The sequence below is a fragment of the Triticum aestivum genome, chromosome 5D (assembly GCF_018294505.1).
Source record: "Triticum aestivum cultivar Chinese Spring chromosome 5D, IWGSC CS RefSeq v2.1, whole genome shotgun sequence".
Lineage (NCBI taxonomy): Eukaryota > Viridiplantae > Streptophyta > Magnoliopsida > Poales > Poaceae > Triticum > Triticum aestivum.
The window spans coordinates 256,678,593-256,686,924 of record NC_057808.1 but is presented as its reverse complement, the minus strand read 5'-3'; the positions used below and the strand labels follow the sequence as shown (position 1 = coordinate 256,686,924).

Below are 8,332 nucleotides of genomic sequence, written 5' to 3'. Positions count from 1 at the left end.
GCACGAGCACAGCCCCCCATCCGGGTGAGGATGCTGGGCTGCGCGTCTGCATCGACGTTCCAGGGCTCAACAAGGCCGCATCTCAGGAGCCTTTCTGGCCTTAGCGCGTGGGCTGCTGCGAGGGTCCACCAAACAGCTACGTTCGCATGCCTTTCGGCTTGCCGAGCATGTCCTCAGCCTATCAGCGCAACTTGCGGCGCATCCTGGCGGCTCAGGAGGCCAGGCACCACGCAGTGCTGACAGAGATGGAGACGGTCCTCAAGGAACCGCCTGGACCCCCAGAGCCTCCCGAGGTTCAGGGCCCCGGTGGCTCATGAGGAGCAGCCCCTTCGCCGCGTACCTTCAGCTGCCTCGACATCTCTTCATCAACAGAACCAGGTGACATTTTCCAAGTTCATTCAGCTGGGAGTGCCCCTCGGGCTGCATCATTCCCAGGCCGCGTGGGTCCGTCCCTGTGGCATGTATCCCTTTTTCTTCATGTCTTTAGCTTACCTTGTTGGGGGCGCCCCTCGGGCTGCATCATCCCCAAGCCGCTCGGGCCTAACCCAGTGGCGTGTATCTTCCCTGCTTTTACCTAAGCTTGTTCGCTTCCCATGCCTAACCTATCTACCACCGTCACCTGCCTGACTCTCGCCTCCCACGGGGGCCGCTCACGTCGGCGCAGCGCTTGTGCATGGGTCCGTCCTTGCAACGTCGACAAATCTGAGCGGCCGAGATCTGGCTCGCTGCACGCCCCGCGCACGTCACCTCACCAAGCCCTCAGTGCCGCCGCCTCCTCGCGAAGCAACCGGGCGGACTAACAACCATAATGGGAAACCGTGTTTCTCCTTGTGCTGGTTCACAGGGATCTCATGAGGAGGATAGCAGGCGGCACCGCGGGCTTCCTCTTCTCCCGAGCAATCCGCATGCACGTTAAAAGGGGGGCTCCTGAGCATCGCGACTCAGGAGCTCTTACTGGCTCTCCAGCCCTCACCCCTGGCCTTGACCACGGCACGCGACCTGGCATACCAGCGGCGGCTGAGCTCGCTCGAGGGCCGGGACCTGAGGACATAGAGCACTAAGGAGAACATGGGAGAAGGGGAGACTCGTATGGGCCCTACCTAGCTACGCTGCGGAAGCTTGCGCACGGGCCTGGCGCATCACAAGGACTTAGCCCCAAACCATCAAGATAAGTCCCGCACTCGGACCAACTAATTGTTGGAGCCTAGGTGTTACGCTCGCCGCATCCCTGTTGCGGCCACGTCGCCCCCCTTTCTTGACTTACCATGGCTGCTTGAGCGCTAAAGGGACCTCTTGAGCATCGCGCCTCAGGGGCTCTTACTGGACCTCGGGCCACTCACCTCCTGGCCTTGACCACGGCACGCGACCTGGCATACCAGCGATGGCTGCAGCCTGCCTGGGGACAGGACCTGTTAGCGTAGAGCAACAAGCTATCGCGAGGTTGGAAAAGGGGAGACTGAGCCTTAACAGGACATGCGTTCACAAATTTTCATAATAAGGAAGGTATACACAAAGGACATCACAGACCCTTACGCGCCCCCATGGGGTACTTCTTGGTTCCTCGCAGGGAACAGGAGATGAGAACCTAGGGGAATCCTATCTACACCCTCCTACGGCTGACGCCATCATCAACAGTGGGCCGCGGGAGGCCGGCGCCAACCCCATCCAGATCGGCGGCGGCGGCCGGACGCCGCAGCCCTGCTCCGAGCCCGGAGAGAGCTCGGGGGCATGTCGCTATTGTCGCTCGTCTCCGGAGTCTCGTAGAGCTCGGGAGAACCACTGGACTCCCAGGAGCCGCTGCTACTGGAGTAGCCGCGAGCGGAGCGCGCGTCATCCTGGCGCTCCCCTCCAGGGCAACACTCCATGCGGCGGCCCTCCGCGTCGAAGACCTTGAAGAAAAGCGTGGAGGCGCCGTCATACTCGAAGTGGATCGCGAGGGCACCCTTCGCACAGCAAACCTGCGCGGCCTCGCCCCAGCCGCGGGTCATGAAGATCTTGCCGGTGGAGACCGCTTCGACCTCTGCTCCGGTCGCCGGAGCATCGCAGTCAGCATGCTGCAGCCAGAGCTCGAGGGGCCCCCTCGGCGGCATCATGTCAGAGAAGAACCGCGGGAAGCGGATCCAAGAGCTTGGAGGCATCGGATCCCATAGCACAAGCTCGCGTGAGGAATCCGTGGCGCGGATTCCAGGGGCAACCATCGCACGACGACCACGGACGCGATGCGGGCGGCGCCGCTCGTCGCTCCGCCCTCGCGAGCCCTCGGCTTGGGCGTACAAGGGTAGCGGATAGCCTGGAGGAGGCCGCTCGCACCAAGGCCTCGTCACCACCTGCATCGCCGCTTCGTCACAACAATGAACCGACCTCTTCTTCGGCGGGAGCGGCCCCGGATCATCGCGGGGGGGCTTTCCTTTCTCGTCAGCGGAGAACCTTCAGATCGGCGCCATCGGAGCTGCTACTAGCAATGGAGCAGAGGAGGAAAGAAGCAAGCGAACAAGGAAGAGATGGGCGACGGGGGCTCCGCCCCCTCCCCATTTATAGAGGAAGAAGCCAACAGGCACCTCCCACGATCACAGGTAATGATGGTTTTCCTGGCATGTCGCAGGGACTTGTCAAGTCGAGCAGTTGCCGAGGCAGTGTGGGGAAGCGGAGACGCCCACGTCCAATCAACCGCCATGTGCCGACCAAGGCTGCAGGCTTTTGGGGCCCGCGGCGTTCCGCGCTTGACCTTGGGCTTCGCCTCGAAGCCAAGCCCGAGCGCGCCTTGGGCCCGGGAGCTACTGTAGGCGTTCTGGGAACGGGGGTCCCCAGACTTGCCTGCCTGCGGCCCACGGCATGGCTGTGCTGCAGGCCTGTACGGCCCATCTTTATCAACGAGACATTCAAGACCCTCGCGAGGGGCCAAGCCTCGCGGGGCGGATGACGCAAGACCTCCTCAGGAGCGGCCTCACCGGGCTGCCTCGCGAGGAGCGGAGAAATCAAGGTAGGGTAAACCTCGCGAGGCTCTCGTGACGTGAGCCATGACGATCAAGATCAGGCGGGCGCCAGCGTGCGCAGCGTCCTTGTTTCCTCTTTGGTGCTAAGGAGGCAAGCGCAGACGCGGAGTACCGAGGCATCAAGCAAAGGTTTCCATATCAGTGCAACGAGACCAAGACCAGCAGGACGGATGTCACCATAGAGCCCAATACGGCGTCACCTCCAGAGCCTTTTGCAGGCGAAGACCACTTTTGTCAGGATCAGCTGTACTAGTTGTCCCCTTTCAAATTGGCCGTTGTTGGCTCCCTTCCCGCTCAATATTTGGGGAGAGGATCAGGGCCTATATAAGTAGAGCTAGCCACCACCGTAGAAGATAACTGGTGAAGAGGCATCTCACCCACACAAGTTCGTCAAGCACAAGAACACCTCGACCTCAGGAGGCTGTTCTTCCCCTTGTACTGTTCACCATCAGCCCAAGAGGCAATCCACCACCACCACACTGGAGTAGGGTGTTACACCACAGCGGTGGCCCGAACCAGTATAAATCTCGTGTCCTTTGTGCTGTGAGTTCGCCGAGTTCATCCGCGAGATCTTAGCGAGTTAGGGCGTGGATCGGTAGGGAGGAAATCTCCGCGCGCACACCAGTGTTCGAACCTTAAGTGTTTTGCCAGAACCCGTGATCCGACAGCCTTCTCTTTCATTGTTGTACTAGTACTCTACTTACGTACTAGTAGGAGTATTTTTTACCTTGGAGGACGCGTATAGCTAGCTAGGCCCTTGAAGACTTGAACCCACTAGCTGCCATCATTTTTGTTTTTCCATATCTTACTATCTCATCCATGTAGCCAAGAGTGGCTATATATAATAAGCCGGTTATTTTACTTCCTCTATACCGGAGTAGTACTATTTGCTGCACAGTATTACTGACCGCCACTACAACAAACACCCCCTATACCAACACATATGTACCAACCATATGACAACATGTGTTGTTTGTTCAACCTCCCACACATCCCGCACTTAAGTAACCTCCCGGTACCCACCTCCCCCTATTCCTCGTCCGTCAAAATATCACGCGCCAAGTGAAAAGATGGGAGCGAAACTTTTCTATCCACCGTCTCCCTCTCGCCTGATTTCTCCATCTTGCCTGATTTCTCTCTCTCGCCCAAACTTCCATCACCACGACTCTGCCGCCGCCACCTCCAAATTCTTTTTGACGACCATCTGCTATCGCCACCACCAACCAGCCCCACCGCAACCGCCAGCCTCCACGATGGCTGCAGGCCTGTAGCAGGCCGCCATGCCTGCGCCGAGCAGCCGCCGCCGCCGAACTCCCGCAGTCAGATCTAGGCCCAAGCCCACACGAGACCAGCAGATCCCCACACCACCGGCCACTGCCTCCTCCTCTCCGATGCAAGCCGGCACCACCGCCGGCGCCGCGGAGGAGACACCTTGACGCCACAGATGCTGCCGTGAACCCCGCCGCATGGATTACCACCGGTGGCCACGAGCTCCCCCAAGTCGCGAGCGCACCACTTGACTCTGGGAGGAACGGATCCCGTAGCCGCTGGTGACGGAGAGAGGGAGGAGGAGGTGGAGCCAGCAACATCGCACCGTCGGTAACAACACACATCTTGAGGGACTTGCTCGGTTCCTCTGAATCCTTATATTCTACCGTAATCTATGATAGATGTTCCAACATAGCTACTACTGTATGCACCTTTAACTGTTTATTATTTAAGATCACGTTGTGGAAAAAATTATTTGCAACTTCAAACTACTAGTATCACAGGTTTTGGCTGTAACACATGTTCACCTTCAACGCTAACCAGCAAAAACGATAATGTACAGGTACCCTATTGGTTGATTTGCACGCATAGATGAATCGTGCTGCACACCAAGGCTTCTAACCATACCTTCATGTTATATATACAAATGATTTATTCTTAACCCTAGTCGCAACGGTGGCCGGCGCGGTTCTCTCGCCTACGGTCTGTAGGCCCACTAAATCACGTGTGTGTGCTACTGCCCGCTCGGGCATGACAGTGTTGCGCCACCCCGGCCCTGCTATATTGTTTCGACGGTTAATCTGGACTGTAGGTTGGATCTGAAACAAATTACCTTATAAGCTCGTAGTGCAAGTATGATTCAGCTGCTAATGCTTTTCCCCTTCCGTTATCAAGATAAAACATGCATTGAACCTATGATGAACTCTATTGACATCATCATCTTTGTTCTGGAGGATATGGAGGAGCTCCAGGCTGCCTCGACATTGGCTTCAGGTTGTCATACCATGAAATCTCCGAGCTCTGCAAGTCACTTACGTGCTGGAGTTGTACTACTCCATGACATGGAGGTTAGTAGGAAAACTTACCAGGCCACCAATAAGATTTGTGTCGACTGTATCTAAATATATTTTCCACCTGTATATCATCATGTGATTTTTCCCCTTGCATTTTCTGTGCCTGCGAAATGTCAGCTAACAGTGTAAATACTCATACAGCTCAGGTTTCAAACTAGATGCGCAAATAGATAAGATTGTGGTGAAATATTTAGCTTGCCTTGCCTGATTATGTAAGGGAGTTACTTGCTTTAACAGCGTGCATCTTCAGGGGCAGATGGATATGTACATCTTACTACAATGTCAGAGAAAGTGGGGCAACCCATTCATTTCTTGATACACTCTCCCCTGGGTTCAGTTTCATTTTCTTCTTCTCATGATGTAGCATTATTATTTATTCTATATCCTTAATTTTACACTAACTGGTCCAGCGAATCTTTGCTAGTTAAGTGTGCTAATATATATCTATTTATACAGTCTTAAATTTTGTCCAGTCCCATATTTTGTACATTCATATAGGTATTGATGATCAGTTATTCAATGACAGGACAAATGATACATGATCAGAGGGCCAAGTGGCGACAAGGATCAAATTTCTTGATTATAGCATATGCCACATTGGACTGGGTACGCACTGACAAAACATTGTTTAGCCATTACTTAGTTCTGCTTTTATTCAGATTGTTCAGCCATTACATTGGTCACCTCTGATGCATTTCTAAAATATGTAATCATCTTTTGTACTAGGTTTGTCTTCAAGAATAAAAGAGGGGCATATTATTTTTATTTTATTTTTCTGTAAAAATCTAGGATCCAACCTTCTCTAGGACAGGACTCTCCTACTTTTTCGTAGAGAAGCCCCAATCTGATGATGCGTTTCTTTGTCATGTTGTTGCTTCTACAGGTGCTGAGAATCTTGATTCATGGATTGGGAAATACTAAAGTGTAACATTTAGTTATCAAGTAAGTACGAAGTTTTGCATGAGGTGGATTATTTAATGATTTTTGAGCTGTTGGCATTGAGTTTGTTTCTCCTAAATCCTAATACACCATACCAAGCATGATTAATACACACGTATTGGTGATGCAAAACTAATTAATGCATAGACCGTTGGAAAATAGAATTATTCAACCCTGTGTAGTTGATATTACTGGTTACCTATTTATCTAATAGTTGGTTGCTGAATTCATCTCATTGTTGATACAGTATGATCTTTGGATAATTGTTAGTAGGACATGCATGTTGATGGTTGTTCACAGTGTACATGTACATCAGATTGCTCAGCGATGCTTGGTGTTTTATTATGTACCAAGTTATTTGTCAGACATACATAAGCTTGTATGTTTCTCCCACGATCTTTTCTTGCACACTGGTTATTTTTATATGGGTCCTTTAGGTACAACGCATAGCATGTATATTTTTAAACTTCAAATTTCAAATATATGCCAGAATAGTATTATGTTTTTTCATTGTAGGTTGAGAAGTTCAATAATACAGTACATGGTTACTTGGATACTTGGAGAATATGGATCTGTTTGGTTCAGAGCCGAGAGCCGCCGTGCCAAATTGTTGGCAAAGTGCGTTGGCCAGCATTTGGATGGACGCCAACTTTGGTCCTGCTTCAGTTTGCTGCTCCAACTCTTGGTGAGATGACGGCGGCGAATTTGTCCGCCAAATATTTGGCGAGCCTAGCTTTGGTAGGGCTAGCATGGGCGCAAGCCAGAAGCCCCTATATGTTGATGCTTGGTACTTGGAGGAGAGTCGAAAACAATTCTTTCAATTTTTAGAAACTTTATATTATGTAAAGTGTATTTTCTAAGAAAGTGATGTACTCCTAACTGATGATACTTGCATTGCAATGTAACAGATTGTGCAATTGAATCAATATACTAGTTCATTTCCACTCTCTCAAATATACTAAAGTTGTGCCTTGTACTTCCATTCAAACTGCCTGTTGTTATAATTGATTATATAAGGAGGTTATTCTATTGTGCCAGCAACAATGCGTAGAAGCGTTGCATGGATCTGTTGTTGCCTTGCAACACATTATTCTTCAGATTACCAACGGATCTATATATGTTGTTGTAGACCCTTCCAACGCCACCTACGAAAACACATACTAATCCGTTGGTGTATACCTTAGCAACGCTTATATGGACAAACGACAACACATTGTTGTGTTGCTAAAGGGGGGTTCTTGTTGTAGTGCACCATATTTGAGCACAACATTATTATGCATGGACCTTGACTATGTACGTCATCATGTGTCCAGATGTGAGATGCCGCGTGTACCAGATGAACGGCGCCGAGTTCGACCCCCGTGATGCTACGTGGGTGCCGAGGAACACTCTTGGAGAGTACTCGCTTTTCATTGGGGACAGCTACCCCATTGTGAAGCGGATGCCACCTTCCGTGCACGACACGGAAGGCCTGCTGTTCATGAAGCATGGTTGTTTCTTCAGTGCGCACCGCCGGATGAACGACATGCTGGGACACGCTATCCCTGATTTATACCGCTTCAGCTTGGCTGAGTCTCCATCGTGTGAAACCGGACTAGAAAGCTGCGACAATGATTCCTATTGCCCACCGCTATAGATCGTGCCATCCATGAAGAACACCTGGGACTGGAACCTGGAGGAGGACATGTAGCCCATCTATAACGTGTAAGTGGAGTACGGTAAATTGTGAACGGTAGCGCTGTGAATGTATGTAGACTAGTCGTGCACAAATTTATCACATGAATTGGAGATGAACTTGTGTGGCATATTGACATTTATCCTTTAGAATTTATTACTAGTAAATGTGTTATGTGTACGTGCAACTTGTGTGGTTGTTGCACGGGCTCCAACACGCTCTTTGAGAAAAAAAAGGTGGCACAACTTTGGATATACGTGACGTGGCGGCATCATACAGTATCATCGTTCGCTATGGTTGTAGTACGCTCCTACTAGGACGACAACTCCTATAAAACCTTGCGCTTGGCTCTTTGCCTCTTCGGGAGGTTCAACAGTTCGTAC

The 8,332-nt window shown here is 51.4% G+C and overlaps 1 long non-coding RNA gene across 2 annotated transcripts; it reads left to right on the top strand.

Annotated features, from left to right (window-relative positions):
- The first annotated feature begins 4,007 nt into the window (after positions 1-4,007).
- On the top strand, positions 4,008-7,213 carry LOC123120578 (uncharacterized). Of its 2 annotated transcripts, none has more exons than XR_006459499.1 (4): positions 4,008-4,592; positions 5,216-5,329; positions 5,862-5,941; positions 6,219-7,213. It is a non-coding gene; the product is annotated as an uncharacterized lncRNA (long non-coding RNA). The 2 variants fall into 2 exon arrangements; XR_006459498.1 differs by having other exon boundaries at positions 4,008-5,329; positions 6,219-6,277; positions 6,791-7,213.
- Positions 7,214-8,332: the final 1,119 nt, after the last annotated feature.